A 21,650-nucleotide genomic window follows, 5' to 3' on the forward strand; every position below is an offset into this window, starting at 1 on the left:
GGGGCAGAAACAAAGGCCAGTTGATGACTCGTGACAGGAACCAGAACATCACCATTTTCCCAAGGCAACACCAAAGGGGCCCGAGGGCGCCTGCGTGGTGTGTGTAGGCGAGGGACCCTGAGGGGAGGGAACTGGAACCTCTAACAGCAGGCAGTAGGGATGCCCGTCATTTGCCGTGGGGGACGGAGTAGATCTAAATTTCCAGGCTGCTCCATTAGAGCATATTGACTAGCACCCTCCAAAGCTTTGTGTCCATCTGGAACCTATGAACGTGGCCTTTCTTTGGAAATGGGGTCTTTGCAGATGTAATAGCAGATCAATACGGCCGCTCTCGTTATAAGAGGGGAATCGGGCACCGACACACACAGAGGCGAGAGGCCATGTGGTAATGGAGGCAGGGTGCAGTGGTGCCAGGCTGCTCGAGGACCGGAGGCTGCTCCCGCGGAGTCCTCCGAGCCTGCCCTGCCCACACCTCCATTTCAGACTCCGGCCTCCAGAACACACTGCGTTTCTGTTGTTTAAGCTCCCAGTTCTGGAAACCACATTCATCCCTGTACAAAATCCTCGAAAAGACTGTCTAGGTCAGAGGGCACCGGGCCTCGTGCACACACACACAGAGCCTGGGAAGGCGCGAGCCTCGTCCCCAACATTCCCACCACGACCGCTCCTCAGGACGGAGGACTCAGCAGGTGTGTCCATCCCCCCCCATCCTGTCTTCTGGGGGCCTCATCCTTGCTGTGAATGGCTCGTCATGCCATCCCCACCCCATAAGGGAAGTTTTTACACCAACTGGTAAGAAAATTTTAAAGGGCTTCCCTATCTTTGTCCCATGATGGATTTCCACCCAAGAGCATTTGGGAAAGGGCGGCACGTATGTCAAAACATGGAAAGCTGGGATATCGGGCTGGGTTGTGGCCCAGTGGTAGATACTTGCCTGGCCTGCGTTGAGGCACTGGGTTCAATTCTCAGCACGTAAAAAAGTTAGTTTAAAAAAAGTCAGAATATCTAGCCCCCACTCTCCCAGCTGGTAGGGTAGGGGCTTGTCAAGGCCAAGAGCAAATCGGAAGCAGTTGCTCGGTGCTGGCTCCTGCCCTGAGAGCTGCCTCCTGCGTTGGTCACCAGTGTCTCCCAAAGTAGGTCAGATCCGAGGGGTGGGCTCTGCGGCTGGGAGCGGAGCATGGCTGGGGTCCACAGAGGCAGGCCCACGCCTTCACTGGCAGACACCCAAGCAGATTTTAAACAAGAACATTCTTTGACCACCTCCTCCCTCGTCTCCTCTCTGTGGCACCCGACCCTCACATCCGCGTGCCTAGGCTTTCCTCACGTCCCAAGTGCCGTCAGGCCAACACATTGCCTTAGCCTGTTGAAAGGTGGCCACCTACTCACCCGCCAGGGCAGGACCTTCTCTGTCCTGCTCCCCAGGCCAGCACGTGCCACCTGTGCATACGCATGACCTGCGCTAGGGTCAGGGCCTGCCGTCTGCTCAGCCAACACGCCTCTTATTCCACATTTACGCCCCACGCCCCTGCCAGCTGCAGACTCCACAGCTCTGTGGTCACAGTCCGATTTAACCCTGGTGGCAAATGTTCAGAGTAGATAACATCAGTCTGTTTTACAGGTAAGGAGCCCAAGGCTGAGAGAGGCAGGTCTACAGCTAGAACGTGGCCATGCAGGTAAGAAGAGGAAAGAAGGAGGGAGGAGCCACAACACCTTTGAAAGGAACACAAGGTATCCTGGCCCAGGAGCTGGTTCTGTCAGGGTTTTTGCTTTTCCTTGCCGTGAGCAGTCCTACAACTTGGTAAGTTGCAGACAACTCAGAAGACAGTGAAGATTCTATCCACAGCGGCTCCGGCGAATCTCTCTGGTGGAAGGCAATGGCTGCACCTCCGTGGAAAGAGGCCGTTCTGCATCTGTGAACAGGTTCGTTCGGCTTCCCTGGTCGCTTGCGTGTGTGTCTGCTCCTTCCTTTTCAGGGACTGCAACAGATTCTGGTCCCCTCATCAATGGATGAACTTTTAAAAATCTTTATTATTTATTCATTTTGTGTTACATAACAGTGGTGTGTTCACCCTTCTAAAACCGTGTCATTGAACCCAGGAATGTGTCCTGTGCAGATCTGGCTGAGCTTAAGTCCAGGAGCACGTCAGAGCCACGTAGGGGCCTTGGGAAAGCTCAGGCTACTGGCCACACCCCAGCCTCTGACAGAGAATTCACATGCTGATGAAGTGCCAGGTGAGGGGAGCCCCCTTCCCTGAGCTGACCTGCCTCATCCTGCTCTCTCCTCTGGGATATGGCAGAGGCAGGGGGGTATTTCAAAAGAGAATGAAAACCTGAAGCAAAAAGGGGACCTGGCTGCCCTGGCTCATCACAGAGGGCCGTGCACAGGTGAGTGTGCTGGGACCCATACCCTCATGTGCAAGAAGACTCGTTAAGGAAATGATCCTCGTCTGTGGTTCGACGTGGGCTTTGGGCTGGTTGTTGATGTGATTGTGTTTGTGCGCTCATCTATTCTTTTTTTAAAAGTGCACCTGGAATCCAACCCTCTGGGACAAGAGTCAGCAGCATGGATGTGCGCCACCAACATGAAGTCAGCAGGGGCCCCTCACAACTCGCAAAGAGAATCGCCTGCGTGGCGGGAGAAATGTTCCAGAGCCTTTGAGTGGTGAACCCACACCAGCCCTTTCGCTCCTGGCCCGGGGTTGGGAAACCCCTGAAGGCAGCGGGAAGAGGCAAGACACAGAGCAAGGAGACCGTTTGGGTAACGCAGGACTCTTCTGGGCTGGTGGTAGGAGGGGACAGTTACCAAGGGATGCCAGCACCAGGGACAATGGGCCTTACCAGCCAGTCACAGAAGGCAGGCTTTATCTTGGGGGCAATGGAAGCCACTGATGGACCTTGAGCTTGGGAGTGATAAGTCATGCTTAAGGAGATCACGATGGCAGCCTGGAGGAGCTGAGGTTGGAAGGAGAAGGGGCGTGAGAAGACAAGAGACGTCCTGGGAAAGGGTGGGAACTGGATGAAGTCACGGCAGAGGCCAGGGGCTGAGAAGTGGCCCTGCTGTAGAAGCCGATGAGAAAGTTCTCCTCCGGGTCAGACAGAAGGACTTCCTGTGGTAATGACGGGAAAAATAGGGATAAGAATTAAATGCCACATTCCTCTGGCTGTTAAGAGGAATGGCTGGGTCAGCTGAGCAGAGAGCCACCGCAGCTTCCACTTCTGGGGTAAGCTCCTGACCTGTGCAGGAGGCACAATCAGAGACGGAGAGAAATGGGCAGAGCTGCTGCTGGGGTGGGGGGCAGTGGCCCAGGAGGGTCCCAAGGCAAAATCAAGGTGCTCAGCCTATGAGCCTCCCCCTTACCTACCACCCCCAGCTTTTGCTAGAAGCCACAGTGATTAACAATAGGAATAGCGGAGGGGGTCACAGTACAGGGACTTCCACAGGGTCTTCATGGTGCTTGGACTCCAGGAATCTGCTGAGCCGAGTCTAAAGGTGAATTATAATGACCTGAACGGCCCGTGCGGTGCCCTCCCGGCCCATTGGAACCACTGAAGAGCTCAACCCCGCTGCCAAGGCAGTGGCCCTGGGGTGGGAGGGCTGGCTGGGGGGAGCCCAGTCCAAGGAAAGCCTTGGCTCAGCCCAAACAGCCTAGCTGAGCCCACCCACCAGAAAGTGGGTATCACATCCTACCTCAGTAAATGACAGAAAAACTGAGTAATGTTCACACTCCATTTTTCACTGGGAATGCAATGAGTGAGGAGACGTACAGAGAGCAGGAAGCAGCAGCCACAATCAGGAGGAAAGACAGGCAATGGAAACAGACCCACACGTGCCCCGGACACTGAAATTATCCTACAAGGACTTTAAAATGACTCTTGTAAATGCATTAAACTCTTTACCTGCACGCCCCAAATGATATTGTGGATAACACTTGGGGTAATTTCATGGAAGAAATAAAACCTCTAAAAAAGAACAAAATGTGCAGTGTACAACTGAAAAACATGACAGCTGAAATTAACAGAGTAGATGGCCTTAAAAACAGATTGGAAATGGCTAAAGAATCAAAGAATTTGAAGAGTTCAATAGAAACTATCCAAATGGAAGCACATTAAAAAAAAAAAAAAAAGTTCCTTTTTTGAATAGAAGAGCATCAGTCAATATCATTAGCCATCAGGGAAATGAAAATCAAGAGTACAGTGAGGCACCAGTCTGGGTATTTATCCAAAAACACACCTGCACATCATATCTATTGCAGCAACCCCCACAATAGCCAAGACATGGCATTAGCCTAGGTGTCGATCAGCAAATGAATGGATAAAAGAAATATAGCCTATGTACACAGTGAAGCATTACTCAGTCCTGAAGAGTGAAGTTCTGTCATTTGCAGCAAAATGGATGGAACTGGAGGACATTATGTTAGGTAAGCCAGACACAGTATGGCCAGTCCTGCACACTCTTTCTCATATGTGGAAACTAAAAAGGTCAACCTGAAAGTAGAAAAGCAATTGCTAGGGACTGAGAAGGGTGGATGGAGGAAAGTGCATGCACATTGCAGGTATGCACGGAAATATCACATCGAACCCCACTGACATGTGCAGTTAATACATGTTATTATGAAAATAACAAGTAAGTGTTCTGAAAAATCCAGAGCACGAGTGACCTATGGGAAAATGTCAACAGTCTAGTATATAACTGAGGCTTAGAAAGACGGAAAACAGAAAATCAGATGGAAAAAATGTAAAAATAATGGCTGAAAATTTTTCAAATGCAATTATCCACAGGTGCAAGTTCAGAGGCAAAGCATCATCCTACAGATGCAAGAAGTCTTTAAAAATTCAGACAATAAACACAAACCAGTCAGTGCAGACATGTCATTAAAGAAAATGTCTTACACAGAGAGAGAAACGCGCACTGTGTTCTGAAGGACCAACACAGGACTCGTCCGAGACGAGAATCCAGACGGCGTTTCTGTTTTAGTCAGCTCTTGCACTGCTGTGACTCCTGACCAAATTAATTTTAGGAGAGGAAAAGTTTATTTGGGGACTCACAGTTTCAGAGGTCTCAATCCATAGGCAGCAGGCTCCATTCCTTGGGGCTCAAGGGGAGGCTGAAGATCATGGCAAAGGGAAGCTGCTCTCGTGATCAGGAAACAGAGAGAGACTCCACACTAGACACAAGATATAGACCCCATAACCACACCCCCAAAGCCCACGTCCTCCAGCCAGACCCACCCGCCTTCAGTTACCACTCAGTTAATCCCATCAGGTGATCGAGTCACTGATTGGTCGGAGGCTCTCATAACCCAATCGTTTCTTCTCTGAACCTCCTCACATGGTCTCACAAGTGAGCTTTTGGGGCCACCTCACATCCAAACACCAACACAGTGGAACCTTATCTTCAGAGTGCTGTGGAGGGTGGAGGCAGGGGAACTGTCAAACTGGAATTCTAGTTCCAGAAAAAAAATATTCTTCAAAAACAAATGTAAAGATAGTGGCGGTTAAATACAAGCTGAATGATTCACGACTAGACCCTGAACTACAAGAGGTGCTAACCGAAGGTTTTTAGGCCAAAGGGAAATTGTAGCAGGTGGAAACTCAGATCTAGAAGAAGGAATGAAGGTCGGTTGAAAGGGCAGGACTGGAAATACAAAAGACTATTTTTTTCTTTCTCAGATTATTTAAAAGATAGTCAACTGTTCAAAGTAAAGGAGTAATGATGTGCATGTGATCCATGCTATCTGTCCAAGGGAAGTAAATGACAAAAATAACACAGGAGGGGAATGGGTGGTGACGTTGTGAACTCCCATGGTTTAGGTCAATCCAAGGCAGACGGTGATGGTGACGTGTTGAGAATGCACATTGCACTTTCTAGAACCACTTCTGAGAACCCTAAAATGAAGTAGAGTCGACTAGGGCTGGGGTCTGGGGCTCAGTGGTACAGCACATGCTTAGCACATCCTAGGCCTTGGTTTCAATCACCAGCACCACCAAAAACAAAAAACAAAAAAGAGCAAATTAAAAGGAATAAAGAAAAGCATTCAACCCAAAAGATGGCAAGAAAGGAAGAGTAATAGAACAAAGCGCAGTTGGGACAAATGTTAAACAAATAACAAATGGCAGGCTCAGACTTAACTATATCAATAATCACATTAGACATAATGGGAATAAATTCTCCAATTAAAAGGCTGTGGGGTGTAGTGCAGCTCAGTGGTAGAGCCCTTGCCCGATATCAAGGCCCTAGGATCAATCCCCAGCTCTAAACAAAACAAAGCACCCTCAGTGATGGTGGGGCAGAGTGAAAAGCCACATGCAGTTTAAAAGAAACATATTTAGGGCTGGGTCTGTGGCTCAGTGGTAGTGTGCTTGCCTGGCACACATGAGGCCCTAGGTTCGATCCTCAGCACCACTAAAAATAAAATAAAGGTATTTTGTCCACCTACAACTAAAAAAATATATAAATAAAAAAGATTTAAAAAAAGAAATGTGTTTAAATATGAAGAGAAGGGTTGAAAATTAATGATGGAGACATACTGCAGGAACATGTCTCACAAGGTAACGAACATGACTATGTAAACCTCAGATGAAACAGGCTTTAAGACAGTGGCCAATAGAGGCTTGTAGGGCTGGGGAGATGGCTCAGGCAATAGAGTGCTCGCCTTGCAAGCACAAGGCCCTGGGTTCCATCCCCAGTACCGCAAAAACAAAACAAAACAAAAAAATAACAATAGCATATCATGAAGGACTTTAAAATATATTAAATGAGCTCGTTAACCAAGGATCCATAGCAGCACCAACCATGCAAAGAACAGCAAAAAATGTCCAGCAAGCCCTGGAGAAACCAGGGAAGACACAGGTGAACCCATATCACAGCTGGAGATGATGACATCCAGTTTTCAGTAACTGATAGAAGAAGTCAAGACCGAGGTCAGTAAGGATATTGAAGACTGTCAATTTGCCTTTACTGTAACTTACTGAGTAGTTCATACAAGAACGTCAGAATACACGTGGGACATTCACCAACATGGGTCATATCTTGGGCCATAAAACAAGTCCCATACATTCCAAACAACAAAAAGTATGCAAATATCTCTCTTGTCTTGCTATAGAACAATGAACAAATAATTTAGAAAATCCCTCCAAATGTTTAGAAATTAAATAAAAGAGAATTCACACTGTGAGTCAAAGAAGAAATCCAAGGGAAATAAATCATTTTGAATTAAAAGAAATGAAAATATAACACATCAAAATTTACAGAAAGCAGGTAGATCAAGACTTTTTAAATTTTTGTTGTTGTTGTAGATGGATACAATACCTTTGTATTATTTATTTATTATGTGGTGCTGAGGATCGAACCCAGGGCCTCACACGTGCTAAGCAAGCACTCTACCACTGAGCCACAACCCCTGCCCCAGACTTAGAGAACATTTTATAACTTGAAACATTTATGTTTAAAAAGAACACTGGCACATGCTTGTAATCCCTGCTACTCTGGAGCCTCAGGTGGGATGATTGTAAGTTCAAGTTCATCCTGGGCAACCTAGGAAGACCCTATCTCAGAAACGGAAATTTTAAAAAGAGCTGAGAATGTAGATCAGTGGTAGAGCAATTGCCCATCATGCCGTACCTTGGGTTCAACCCCTAGCACCACAAAAAAAAAAAAAAAAAGAAAAAAATTTAAATAAAATTTGAAAAGAAGAATATTAAAATGGTGCACACATGTCTTCCCAGGTATTCAGGAGACAGAGACAGAGGATCACTGAACCCAGGAGGCCAGACTGGTCAAAATAGCAAGACTCTGTTTCAAAATAAATAAACAAATAAATAAAACAATAATAAATAAGTAAATAAGAGAAAAAGTTTTAAAGCAACAATTTAAAGAAACCATAAAAGTAAAATCAAGAAAAACCCAATATAGACACAAGGTTGGAAATAACAAAGCGAGAAAATGAATAAAGCGGAAAACATGTATTAGCACAAAATACCAGAGAAAAACAACTCCAAAGGAGGAAAGGTTCGTTCTGGCTCATGGTTTCAGAGGTTTCCGGCCATTGTCAGCTGGCTCTGTCGTTTCTGGGCCTGGGGTGAGAAGGTGCCCCATGGAGGGTGTAAGGGCATGTCAGAGCAAGCTGCTCGCCTCCTAGCAGCAGGGACGCAGGGGGACAAGAGATACCTCTCCAGGGAACACCCCAGGGACCTGCTTCCTCTAATTAGGCCCCTCCTCCTAGTTTCCACCACCTTCCAACAGTTCATTCAATTATGAATTCATCGATGATGGATCAATCCACTGATGAGGCCCCGACCTCGTGACCCAACTCCTTCCCAAAAGCCCCACCTCTGAACATGGCCCATACCTGAGCTGCTGGGGACATTCCAGATACAAACCATGGAATTAGAGAGAATGGGACCCAAGAGGCCCCTCAAAGATGTTCGCATCCTGACTCCTAAAGTCCACGACGATGTTACCGGACTAGGCCAAGCGTTTTCCACCTTCAGGTTAAATGAAAGGTGCTGATATAGGACATCGTCCCGTATCAACCCAACATAATCACAAGCACCCTTAAAAAGTGGAAGCGGAGGCAGAAGAGAGCAGAGCAGGGTGAGGAGACATGAGCCAAGAAGGTGGGCTGTCCCTGGAAGCTGGGAAGGCGGGGGGCCTCCTCCCCGACAGCCTCCAGAAGGGGCCAGGACGCCCTGTCAGACTCCGACCTTCTGAACTGTGAGACAATCCGTTTGAATTGCTTTGAGACACTAAGTTTACTATAGCAAAAATAGGAAGATGGTCTTTTAAAAATGAATATTTGGTTCTTTGAAAAAATTAACCAAATAGCTAATACCCTGGTAAGACTAACCAGAGGGAGAAAAAGAGATGGAACACAAATTAGCAATGCCAGGAAAAAAAGAGGGGACACCATCACAGGACCTGCAGGTGCTAAAAACTCAAGGAAACGTGTCACGGACAACTTCACACCAGTAAACTGGACAATATTCACGGAACTGATAAATTCCTTGAAAAACTTGAGTTACCAAATGTGACAGAGGGAAAAAAAAAGACAGAAAATCTGAAGAGCCTTATATCTATTAAGGACATTTAAATTCATAATTAAAACTTGCACACAAAGAAAATCCCAGGTTCTGATGGCCTCGCTAATGAATTCTACCAAACATTTAAGGAGGAAATAACACCCATCTCATAGAGACCGGTTCAGAGAGTACAGGAGGCAGAACACACCCCAATGTGTTGGCCAGAATCAAGGCCAGAATCACCTTGATATTAAAACTTAAGGAAATAAAGGGAAAGAAGGGAAGGAGAGCGGGCGGGAGGAGGAGTGGGAGACCGGTGCTCCTCATGAACACGGTCGTGACGCTCCCACACTCTCAGCATCTGGAATCCAGCAGTGTATACGAAGGGCGACAAATCATGACCACGTGGGCTTTCCCCAGGAAGGCCGGTTTGCTTCAAATTCAAAACCAATCGATGGGATTCACTCCATTCATAGAATAAAGAATCTTAAACATACGATTTCAATAGATACAAAAAATTATTTTTGATCTTTCGGCAAGTGAAGAACAGAAGGGAACTTTGCTCACTTTGAAACCCCGTGAAAATTTACAGCTCGTTTCACAGTGCAGGTGGGAGACTGAAGACTCCCCAGGGACAGGAACAAGGCCCGCAGGTCAGCCTGCCCGCTCCGTCCAGCCGCATCCTGGAGTCCTCTCCAGTCTGTGCCCGCAGCACGGTTGTCCATGTAGAAGCCCCAAAGGAAGCTCACAACGCCACACAGGGCCTGGCTCCAGGGCGGGGCGCTGGGTGGAGGGCAGCGTCCAGGGCAGCCCTGGGAGCCCAGCATGCTGAAGTGGTGGGGGCTTAGGACTTCCCGCAGAGGGCCACTGAGGATGCCCAGTTAGCTTACGCAAACTGGGCCTCCTGGGTTTCCTGCAGAGGCCAGGCTCATCCTGGTTGGGAAACCTAAAGGCAGTGATTGAAGGCAGATTGCTGGGGGACTGTCCGGCTGCCGGCCCCATGGCTGACCCCAGTCCCTGGCTTGGGGCGTGTGGCTGAGCGCAGGGGCTGCCTGCCAGGTTCTCGGGGGCACAGGCGGTGCTGGCTGCAAGCAAAAGGCCTCAGGCCAGGCTCCTTTATGCCCAGTGATGCCCCAGGGCTGGGGGAGGAGCAGTTACCCTGCCAGGGCTGTTCCCACGGGGAGGGGCGACTGGGCCAGGGTCCCAGGAAACAGAATCTGGCCCACGCGGCCTGCAGGTGGGTTCTGCCCAGTGTCCCCTCTCAGACTCTGCTGTGGTGGCCAGGGTCCTCACAGGCAGCCATGTGCCCCTAGCACTTCACCAAAGAGGACCAGAGGTGCTGGGGGCTGTGGGCTGAGAACTGTCGCGGGAGTCCCAAGCCTGGGAAGTGCTCTTATGGGCGCTTCTACTGAATCCCAGGAGGACAAGGGGGACCCCAACTCCAGAACTCCTCTGGGCATTCAGTAATCGTCACACCAAGTGGCCAAGTTGATTTCCAGACCTGGTAGCTCCCCAGGGTGGCTCTGACCCCTGTCTGTGACCCAACCCCAGACTCAGATTCTGTGGAACAGATGAGGCATGTGGTCAGTGCCCCTCAGATTGTACCAGAAACTCAGCCCCCTGTGTCCAGTGGGCCCAGGGCCTGGGCCAGCCCTGAGACAGAGGGAGCCTGGATTTCTGCCGGACGTGAGCTGGAAGCAGAGGGGCCCACACCGAAGTCGGAAGCAGGGGTGGGGGCAGGAGGCTGGCAGCTCTCTGCATAGCCCCTGCTCTCCAGCCAGCCTGGAGGCTAGTCACTGTTTGCTGTGGGCCACCTCCCCCTTCCAACTGGCCAGCCCCGTGCTCAGGAAGCAGCAGACAGTGAGAGTCAGCAGGCAGATGGCAGCTGCTCAGGCAGCTCCCTTCTCTCCTGCTCTCTCCCTCTCAGTCTGAGAGTCTGGCGGGGGAGGCTGCCACTTAGTGGCCTGTTAACAGGCTGCTCGTGGCCACACCCTCCCCCAGAGACGGCCAGGAGCAGCCCTGGGTGGACAGGTCGGCTCACGGCCGGCTGCAGTAGATCGAGGGCTCCGAGGGAAGGCAGGGCGCCTGGGGTGGGGAAGGGCTTTCCAGAGGGCTGGGCTCCTGTTAGGATGGGGCTCAAGCTGTGGAGGGTAAAGCAGCGGGGTCGCTAGTTCAGCCCAGGTGTGGGGGACATTCCGTGGCTTGGACAAGGCTCCCACTGTTGCCAGCCTGAAAATGTTATCACAATGGTCTCATTTGGTCCCAGCCCTCCAGGGTTCCATGGGGCCTTGTCTGGGGATGGTACTCTTACAGCAGAGGACAGGTCCCCAGGGCAGGGGTAGACTATGGGGGGTACGGCATGACCTCCCTATGGCCCCTCTAACGTTCAGGAAAATTCCCAACACACCTGGTGCTCAGGTGGTAGGGTTCAGGTGTGGCCGGCACAGGGCCAACTCTGCACCCAGCTCCCTGGGCTCTGGAGCTCCTGCAGGCTGGGAGCCGAGCAGAGGAATCTCGGCGGTGTGGGGGTTGTCAGAAGCACCAGGAAGTGTGGGGGATGGACGAGGGGCCTCCTCAAGATTTGAGGTTTGGTTGGGGTCACGAGGAAAGAGCCTCTGGTATAAATTCTTCAGGGGGGTCCACTGGAGAGTCCCCAAGGTGGAACTGGCACCTTCAGAACCTCCTAAGAGAAGCATAGCCCAGGGGGCAGCTCCCCCACCCAGCCCAGGCCCGGGAGCAGCGTGGGGTCCTCAGGCCTGGTTGGGGCCCAAGTCCCTTCTGGGTCCACATGCCAGCCTGGACCTGGCCCACAGGTATGGAGCACAGGTGCTACTTATACTCTCTGCAAGGTCTGCCCATCCTTTACCAGGGGTTCTGAGCACCTCCGGTGCCCAGCCCCGTGCTGTACCCAGGGGACACTGCAGAAAGCAGGCTGTCTGCTCTCAAGGACTTCCCCACACCAGGAGGGAGGAGCGGGCGGGAGGGAGGCGCATGCCCAGCTGCTCCTGTTCATTGTGCTGCATGATTAACACAGAAGATGGAGTGGGGGCAGGGAAGGAGGCCTGAGCTGGCCTCACAGAATGGACAGAGTCCAGGCAGAGGCCGAGAGCTGCTCCCTGTCCTGTCTGTCATCAGAGACTGATTTCTAGGGTCACGTTGGCCTCTCCAGAGATGCTGTGAGTGACAGCTCTGGAGGAATGGAGGCGCCTCCACCTGGGGAGGGCACGTGGGGCCTCCTGTCTTTCTCTGGGTCCTGGGGCGCTGGCCTGGTCAGGTGAGCTTTCCCATTAATACCAAGTTCTTATATGTGTAATATTTTCATGATATTTTAGCATGACAGGGAAGGAAACTAAAGCTTCAAATGCTGGGGCAATCTCATGGGCTGGGAGCCCTGCATGGGAGGGGTGGGTCAAGCATCCAGCTGGGGCACAGGAGAGCCAGCGCCTGGTCCTGGCCAGGCTGTTGTCTGGGTTCTCGTGGCTACTCCTACAGATGGCTGCCCATGGACCCCCTTGCTGTTTGGGGGCATGGCATTGACAGGCCGCATTCCCCCTGGGTCCTCTGAGGGCACTGTCTCTGGTCACCTTTCTCGGCTCCTGGAGGCACCTGCACGCCTTGGCTTGTGGCCCCACATCCACCTTTAACGCCATCAGCCTAGCCTCTTCCAGTTTCTCTCTGCTCGGGGACCCCTGCCCCCTGTCACGAGGCCCGTGTGGCTGCTTCAGGCCTGCTGGGATGATCCAAGCTAATCATTCCATCTCAAGGTTTCATGCACATCCACCATCAGGAGAAGGGATCAGGACAGGAACAACTCTGAGGCTGGGACATTATTCAGCCTAGCACAAAGTGTGGCCCTGAGCGCGTCCCCACAGGTGGCAAGGCCTGTCTCCCTGACCTCAGTGTCTTCATCTGGGCCCCAGAGTCCTTCCAATGCACAGAGCCAATGGTCTGCAGGCTTTCTCCCTGCCCCACAGTGGCACCAAGGGCCCTCTGGGTCCACTGGGGTCTTAGAAGGCCCCCCAGAAGGGCCAAGGCTCTGCAGAGGTGGGGGGTGGGTAAAGAGAACTAAATTTTGCAAAGGGCTTTACTTTTTTCCCCCCTGGAACCAGGGATTGAACCCAGGAGCACTTAACCACTAAGCCACATCCCCAGATCTTTTTAATATTTTATTTAGAGACAGGGTCTTTCTGAGTTGCTTAGGGCCTCACTAAAGGGCTGAGGCTGGCTTTGAGCTCGTGATCCTCCTGCCTCAGCCTCTGGAGCTGCTGGGATTGTTAGCGTGCGCCACTGAACCTGACCTGCGCAGGGCTCTGGCTTACAGAACACCTTTCCTCCATGCAGGCAGTGAGCACTAGCTATCTTTCAGGGGCTCAGTCAACCAATGAATAGACAAATGAACAAAAAGACAAACCTGTGGGGTTTCTGGGCGTGGTCATCCCCATTGCAGGGGCAGGTAGCCCAAAGCTCAGGGTGGACAGGTCACCCAATGCAGGTGACTCTACCCTGGTCTCCTAGCTGTGCAGCCTGTGCCCTCTCCTCCTCCCATGCTCCATGGCACCCCCATCAGCCCTGTGGCATCAGGACAGTCCAGCACGTGGTGGACGTCTGCTCATTCAGAAAGGAAGGGGTGGAAACAGGAGCTTCTGATGCCACCATGGCCAGGGCAGGGGCCTCACCTGAGCCTTCCCGTGGCTTCTCACAGCTTCACGTGACCACAAGCAGCTCTGACTGGACAGACACAAACCAGGTTTCCTGCTAAGCCTGGGGCACACCCAGCTGTCACCCTTGGCTGGGAGGAAGAGGCAGATAGGCTTGTGGGTCACCCCCAAGGTGTGACAGCCACCGGCATCCTCTCCAGGGCCTCCTGGGCCAGCGGCCATCTGGCTCAGTTTCAGGTGTGCCCTGTCCTGGTCCCCGCAAGGAGAAGAGCCCAGCCCGCAGGCCGAGAGCCCGGGGGTCCTGGGCTCACGCCTCCCTCCGGCATCACAGCCCTGGCTGCGACTCAAACCTCGCTGAGCCTCCTTTTCCAGCCAAAGTGACATCTTTCAGGCAGTGTAATGTGCCCCAGACTTAAATAAGGGCTTACAGAGGGGTGGCCAGGTCAAGGAGTGCCAGAGCCCTGTGGCAGGAAGCTGCTGCCACCCCTGGGTGGGGCGTGGGAGGAAAGGTGCTTTCTGCAGAAGCCTGCAGCGGGAGGCCTGAGGAGCCCCGCCAGGCTGTGCTCCAGCTGGCCGTGGCAGCCCTGGAGCTGCTGGAGATGCCCTTCTCCTCCACCCCCCACGTCTCCAGTACCGCCCATCATGGTTCAAGCGGCAGACAGCAGAGGGGTGCAGCTCCCCAGGGTCAGCCTCGGGGCACAGAGTAGGCAGCCAGTGGCTCTGGAGGCTAAGGGGTGCCGCAAGTGAAAAGTGACGGGGGGGACCGCTCCTTCTGAGGTCACTCACTCACTCACTGACACACCCTGCCAGCAAATACCTATGAAGCTCCTTCTAAATGCCACTGCTCCAAGCTCCAGAGGTGCTTGGGGGAAGGAGAGGGACCGGCTTTCACTCCCAGGGAGCTTACGTCTGGGATGCAACGTCAAGGCCAAGTTAGGGAGCTGGAAGAACTACAGCCCAGCGAGTCCATGGATGGTGCCTGGAGGGCGACGACACAATCAAGGCAGCAGCCTCTCTGGAAAGCATTCGCATTTGCTCAAGCCAGAATCCTGGTTCCTGGCAATGCTTCCCAGAAAGGAAGAAGGAGAAGGAAAGGGGGTGGGGAGGAGCAGGAGGAGGAGCAGGAGGAGGAGGAGCAGGAGGAGCAGAAGGAGGAGGAGCAGGAGGAGGAGGAGCAGAAGGAGGAGGAGGAGGAGCAGGAGGAGCAGGAACAGGAGGAGGAGGAGGAGCAGGAGGAGGAGGAGGAGCAGAAGGAGGAGGAGGAGGAGGAGCAGGAGGAGGAGGAGGAGGAGGAGAAATTAGCCAGGCACAATGATGCACGCCTGTAATCCCAGCGACTGGGGAGGCTGAGGCAGGAGGCTTTTAAGCCTGTGCAATGTGGCAAAACTGTCTCAAAGTAAAATAAAAAGACCTAGAGCCGTGGCTCAGTGGTAGAGCAATTGCCAAGCACCTGGGCGGGCCTGGGTTCAATCCCCAGTACCGAGAAGGAAAAAAAAAAAAAAAAAAAAGAGCTCATCTCCAAAGTAAGAATGAGGCAAGAAGTGAAAGTGGTCCCGCCCTGGTGGCAGTGCCAGCATTGACCAAAGCTCTTCCTGGGTTTGGCGGGAACCTTAATCCTTGGAATTCCTTAAAAGCCCCCCTTAAATGCACAGAGGCATGTATACCCACTCAGAATGCCCAGATGTCCTGCTGCTTTGCCCCCTTCCCTCTTGAAGTGTCACCACTTGGACAATAAACTGGATGGTCACCCTGAATAGCCTCTTAGTAGTGGGAACAGCCCAGTTCCCACTACTGACTCCACCACCTATGAACTGTGTGACCTTGGACAAGTTACTTCACCTCTCTGTGCCCCAGATGTCCGAGCTCTTAGACGAGGAGAATGAGAGCACCTATCTCAAAGGCCCTTAGGGGTCACACAGAACAATGCATTCAAGGCACAGAGCCCCTGGCACACGCGAGCATTGTCACTGTCACTGAGCACGCCCTAGGCCCAGGACTGGAACCCTGAAGGAAAGTGTCCCTCTACTCCTAGCAGCAAATGGGAGGTTGCAGGGGTGCCCGGCCACTTGGTACTTACGCTCTGCAGAGTTGCCCAAGCCCACTGGGGTCCTCAAGGCAAGCGGGGCAGATGCTCGGCCCCACCGACTTCAGTTGCTGCCCTTGCAGGCCAGGCCCCGATTATGTCCAGGCCCGGGGGCTGGTCCACATTGCTTCTGTTCCCTGCAGGGTAAGAGGTCAGCAGACACAGCCTGCATGGCCAGGTGGGGTGGCCTGAGATGCCAGGTGTGGGCAAGGGCCCATGCAACAGTCAGTCACAGAGTGCCACCCACCCCCGGCCAGCACAACTGCATGTTCTGGCAGGAAGTGGGATCCAGGCTTGTTCCACAGAAGGAAAAATGGATACATTGAACTTTATCAAAATTAAAAAGTTTTGCTCTGCCAAAGATCCATCAAGAGGATGAGAGACAAACTATGAATCATGAGAAAATCTTTGCAAACCATATATCAACAAAGGACAGTATCTAGAACACAGAAAGTTCTCTTGAAAATCAACATTTTAAAAAAATCCAATTAGAAAATGGGTAAAATACATGAACAGACATTTCACTGAAAAAAAAAATTTACAGACAGCTAATAAGCTCATCATGAGATCTTTTCAGATCCTCATCATCATCAGCCATTAGAGGAAGGCACATGAGGTTCGTGATCACTGCTCCTATCAGAATGGTAAAAAAATCAAACAGCAGCAACGCCACGTGCTGGGGAGGATGTGGTGAATCCCGTCTCTGGACACTGACATCGGATGGAAAGTGGTGGCACTCTGGAAAACAGTCTCCAGTTTCTTAAAAGTCTAAATATGACCCAGTAACTACATTCCTGGGCATTTTTCCCAGACAAACAAAAACGTATGTTCGCCCAAGGAAACTATCCACAGTGTTTATAGCAGCGTTGTTTTTAACAGCCCCAAACTGGAAACAACCCAGATGTCCTTCAACATGCGAGTGGTTAAACAAACTGTGATACAGCCCTGCCACCGTCCACTAAGCTTCCCTGCGAGGATGGAACTATTGATACGCCAAGACACTTGGAAGGATCTCCAAGAATGAGTGGAAAAGGCACCTCAAATACACAGCTGCCTTCACATAGCATCCTTAACATGACGAAAATGTAGACATGGAGACTGGAGGAGGGGGTGCAGGAGGTGGCAGGAAGGGAGGAAGAGCATCACCCCCTTGGGCCTTGGGGGTGGGGGTCCTGCGGTCACAGAAGTTCTACATGGTGTTGGTATTGATGTCAATATCCTGTGCTATCAGACTTCAGTTTTGCAAATACCAATGGGGAAATTGGGTCCAAGAGATTGTTCTGTATTATTTTTTATAACTACAAGTCAAACACGAACGTTTAATTTAAAAAAAAAAAAGTGTAGGTCCTTGCGAGCACAAGCCAAGAGGCTAGATTGGATGACTCAAAGATGCCTCTAAGGCTGGGATTACTTTTTTGCAGCAAACAGCTCAAAAGAGCTCCCACTTTCCTCTGGCACCTCAAGGAGCCCACCCCCAGGCCCACTCCGGCACCCCTCCAGGTTCCATTGACCCAGACCCGACACGTCCCTGACACTCTCAGCCCCAGGGTTGCTCCAGCTGGCTTCTGTCCAGAGTCCTCTCCTCTCTCCGGGACTCCTAGCCTGCCCTCAGGCAGACCTGCTCATTCCCAGGGCCCTGTGGACCCCACTAACCCCATGGGTACCTGGCTGGGCCACCCATTGTCTGGAGTGTGGTCACCAGGAAGGCTCATACCTCGTCTGTCCCATGTTAACACTGCTTCTGGGATTGGGAGTCTTAGCTCAAATAAGCACACCCAGGGGAGGGTTAATATGTTCTAGTACTGACTGTAGACACAAATATTTGCAGAATTGTATTCTGAAATTTGAAAACGATCTTTATATGTGAAAGCACATAATAATCACCAACCATCACCACCGAATGTCCCCACACAGGCGGCCTGGTCTCTGGCTAGGCTTCTCGGCTTCCATCCAGTGTGGGGGTCAGTACTGCCAAGGAATTCCTGGTCCAGGAGCCACCGCCCCTCCCCCACCTCACCACATTACAACGGAGAGGCGGTAAAACAGGGGAACCTTTTCAAGACTCCTGGGGTGTGGGTACAGGATGCGGGGTGTTGGATCTGATATGGGTGCTGGATGTGGGGTGCAGGGTGAAGGGTGTCGACATTTGCATCAGGGCAGTTTTCAAACTTCACATAACTATGGGATGCACGCAGCCCTGGGCCATTCGGTAGCTTGGGGGCGGGACCCGAGAATGGGCGCTTCTAACAAGGGCGATGCTGCCGGGGCAGGGCACAGCCACACTTCCAGAACCACGACCCTGGCCTGTGTTCAGATGGGAATCGGACGTTTGTCCTATCTCCACTCCCCCTGCTGGACCCTGGGACCGAGGGCAAGGATTCAGTCTGTCGGATTTTTCCTCCTGGCTGCAGCTCCAGGCGCCCGGCTCTGGCGGGGCCTGGGGATGCGCGATCCGGCGTTCCTGCACCGAGAGCCGACCGCAGACGGCCCACAGCCTGCGCGGCGCGCGGGGCGGGGTACAGAGGAGGGCTCCCGAGGCGGGGTGGGTGGGCGCGGCCCGGCGGGTGGGTGTGTCCGCGGCCCCCTCGCCATCTCCCCAGCTGCGCCCAGGCTTTCTGGGGATGGAGGCGGGGCTTCGCTGGACTGGGGCGGGGCCTCGCTGGGCTGGGGCGGGGCCTCGGCCACGCTGGAGCCGCTAGGGACGGGTCCGGGGCGGGGCCTCGGACGGACGGGGCGGGGCCTCTGCGGGGCGGGGCCTCTGCGGCCCCTCCCCCGGCCCGGCTCTGCTCTGCGCGGTGGCGGCGGCGGCGGTGGTGGCGGCGGTGGCGGTGGCGGAGGCGGCGCGGGGACCGAGGTGAGCGGCGGCGGGGCCGAGGCCCGCCTGGGAGGGGATGGGGGGCACGCGCGCCCGCGGAAGGCGAGGCCCGCGGGAGTGGCGTGCGTGTGCGTGTGTGTGCGCGCGTGTGTCGCGCCGAGAGCCGCCGCGGGGCGGGGTAGGGGTCGGGCGGGACCCGGCGGCAGGCGCGGCCCCCGGGGTCCAGCTGCTCCCACCGTCTCCGCGGACCTTCGGAGCTCGGCCCCGACGCCCCGCCCCTTCTCTCTGTCTCTGAGTTTCTCTGGGTCTCCGCGGGTGGGTCTCTGGGGCCGTCCAGACCCCTGTCCTGCCGCCTCGTCATCCGGTCTCCCTGCCACTCCGCCCCTCGGCTCCGCGGCTTTCCCCTCCCTCGCCACTGCCCCCTAATAGAGCGAACAAAGATGGTAGAGGAAGGGGACCCTTCCCTTAAGAGCCCTGGCCCGACTCAGGCTGCAGCCCCCACTCTAGCCTCTGGCCTGGGCCTCCAGCCACTTTCCTGGCAGGGAGCTGGCCCTGCAGAGAGGATGGAGGCAGGTCTGAGTCCGCAGGCAGTTCCCCAGGCAAAGGCCTAGGGCTTAAGCACCTAGGGGTCTGTGTGGTCAGGACCAGGAGACCCCCTCCTCACCCCTTCACAGGTGGGGACGGATCTGCCTGACCAGGGGTCTAAGCCTCTGGCCAAATGGGATCTATCACTCGATCCTATTCCCATGAGCAGTCCTGACGCTTTCTAAGATTTTTTTTCCACCAGAGCCAAGGTGAGGGAGAGGCACAGGACTGGGGGAGGGTCCCTGGCCTACGGGTCACAGGGTTTGGTCCCTGACTACTAGGCCACTTCCCCATCTGTGGCATGGCTGGGAGTGATGTCTACGATGGGGACAGTGTGGCATGACATCACTGTGGAGGTGGTCAGCCATGCTCTTGGTGAGAGTGCAGCTATATTTGAGTGCCCAGGATGCTGAAAGCCCAAGGCCCATTCCCAGGACTGGATATGGAGGGTCAGCTATCTTCCCCACGCCCCTGCACAGGGCCCAACTCAGAGAATCCTTCATGGGGTTGAGCTCTGGGCTCCCCAGGGAGAGGTCCCAGACCACCCAGTTATCCTCCTTAAAGACACTACTTGATAAAATGGAGATTTTATCAGTCTGGGGCCCTGTCCTGAGCTGCTGATGAGGGCACCAAAAATCTGCATTACAAGTCCCTCGCTCCCTTCTGAAGCACTCGGGTTGGGCACCACTGGGTGGTAGCGTCAGATAAGAGGGACAAGGTCATCTACCTGCCTTAACTGGCAGGCATGGGGGCAGACCCAGGTAGAAGGACCCACCCTAGGGACCAAGGCTTTGCTGTGTCCCTGGGGGAGCCCCTGGCCCTCTCTGAGCTCACATTTCCCAGCAGGAAGAGAAGGGTTTGACCTCCCACAGGATAGTTCCTGTCCATTGTCTGGTATTCCAAGCCCTTGGTTTAAATCTCGGGGGTGGGGGTTGCTGTGGCGCCAGGCCACCTGAGTCAGCATGCTAGGTCCACCACTGGCCAGCTGGGCCCAGACAAGTCACTTTGTTCCTCTGGTCCTCAGGGTCCTCATCTGAAAAGTCATCCTCCTCCACGCTGGGGTAGTTGGGCGGTTCCAGCAGTGTGAGATGCCAGGCCCCGCAGGAGCACTTGTGATGTGGGTGTGACAGTCCCAAGACATTTGGCACTTGGTGCAAGGCAGCTGTTCTGATGGTCTGATGATGGGGACCGGCCATGGCTTGTTCCTCTTGGGCAGGGAAGGCGTTCGTGCGGAAGTGCTCCCGGCCCTCGGCCCTTTTCTTTCTAATGGATAGCTTAAAAGGCCTGGGCTGTAGAGGAGCTGTGGCTGGTGGCGTGGTGTGCTGCCAGTTTCCTGGCTCACAGCAGGCCTGAGGGACAGGGAAAGGTGCCCGCTGCTTCCCTTACCAAGACCTGCGGGCCTGGCAGATGGCAAGGAGGCCCCCAGTCACCTCGCAGGAGGGAACCATGTGGCTTCGGAGCTGGACAGGTCAGATGGTGGTGATAGTGGCCCCCAGGGTCAAGCAATAGGGTCAGGCATGCCACTCCTGACCCCAGGCTGGCCACAGGGGTCCTGTGCTGAGCAGGACCAACCATCTCCCAAGTTGGAGAAGGGAATGTGAATCAGAAGCTTGGGCCACTATGAGGACAGTGTTTAGTAGAGCAATGAGGTGGCATCTTGGTGACAATAGAATACCCCCTTTTGCTTTTGGCCATGCCCCTCTTGGTGGGCCCACCTAGAGGGGTAGTGGGATGGGGACTTCTTTCTTTCCGGAGGGGTCTCTCGGGTTGCCCAGGCTGGCCTCAAACTCTGGGCTCAAGTGATTCCTCTGCCTCCGTCTGCCTGGAGCCAGGACCGTGGGCGTGCACCCTCCCTGGCTGGCCTGGGGTCTCTGGACTCTGTGGAGAGTGGATTTCTTGGTGACTTTGGAAACCCCAAACCCTGGAGAACAGCCAGCGCGGGTGCTGCCCTCAGCCTTGGATTCGGCCTTGGACCCTCAGCCAGGTGGCCCAGAGCTGGGAGCTTTGGGAGCTGGGGAGGGACAAGGGCACCACCCTGGAGCCAAGCCCACCTGCCCCCTGCTGTGGAGGCCACTGTTCCCCCCTGTAGAACTCTGTTTGGAAAAGGCGGCCCCTGTGACTGAAGGCACAAGTCCTGGACCAGGCCGCCCAAGTTCAGGTCTACCCCACCTCTCTGCTGGGTGGCCTTGACAAGATCTCCATCCTTGGCCTCCTTTCTTGTCTACAAAATGACAATGGTGGTGGCAGCTACCTCATAGGGTGGTCATGAGAATCAGGTGGCGATGGGTCAGGTGCTGGGACGGCCCAGGCAGGAGCGTCTGTTGGTGAAGCAGTGGGGGGCGGTGGGGCCGGGGTCTGGCGGTACCGTCAGCAGTGACACGGTGTTGCAGCCCTGAGTCTTGTGCCCAGCACAGTGGCACACACCTGTAACCCAGTACTGGCGGGGAGGCAGCGGGATAGCAGATTCGAGGCCAGCCTGAACAGCACAGTG

The 21,650-nt window shown here is 53.8% G+C and overlaps 1 protein-coding gene across 1 annotated transcript in view; it reads left to right on the forward strand.

Moving 5' to 3' along the window:
* Positions 1 to 18,558: 18,558 nt before the first annotated feature.
* The window catches only part of PRR5 (proline rich 5), a 46,559-nt gene continuing 43,467 nt past the window's right edge, over positions 18,559 to 21,650 (forward strand). The window contains exon 1 of the mRNA XM_079141701.1: positions 18,559 to 18,613. The gene's annotated coding sequence lies outside the window, so the exon portion shown is untranslated. The remainder of the gene's footprint in view (positions 18,614 to 21,650) is intronic.

Source organism: Sciurus vulgaris, assembly GCF_902686455.1.
Source record: "Sciurus vulgaris genome assembly, chromosome: 5".
Taxonomy (NCBI): domain Eukaryota; kingdom Metazoa; phylum Chordata; class Mammalia; order Rodentia; family Sciuridae; genus Sciurus; species Sciurus vulgaris.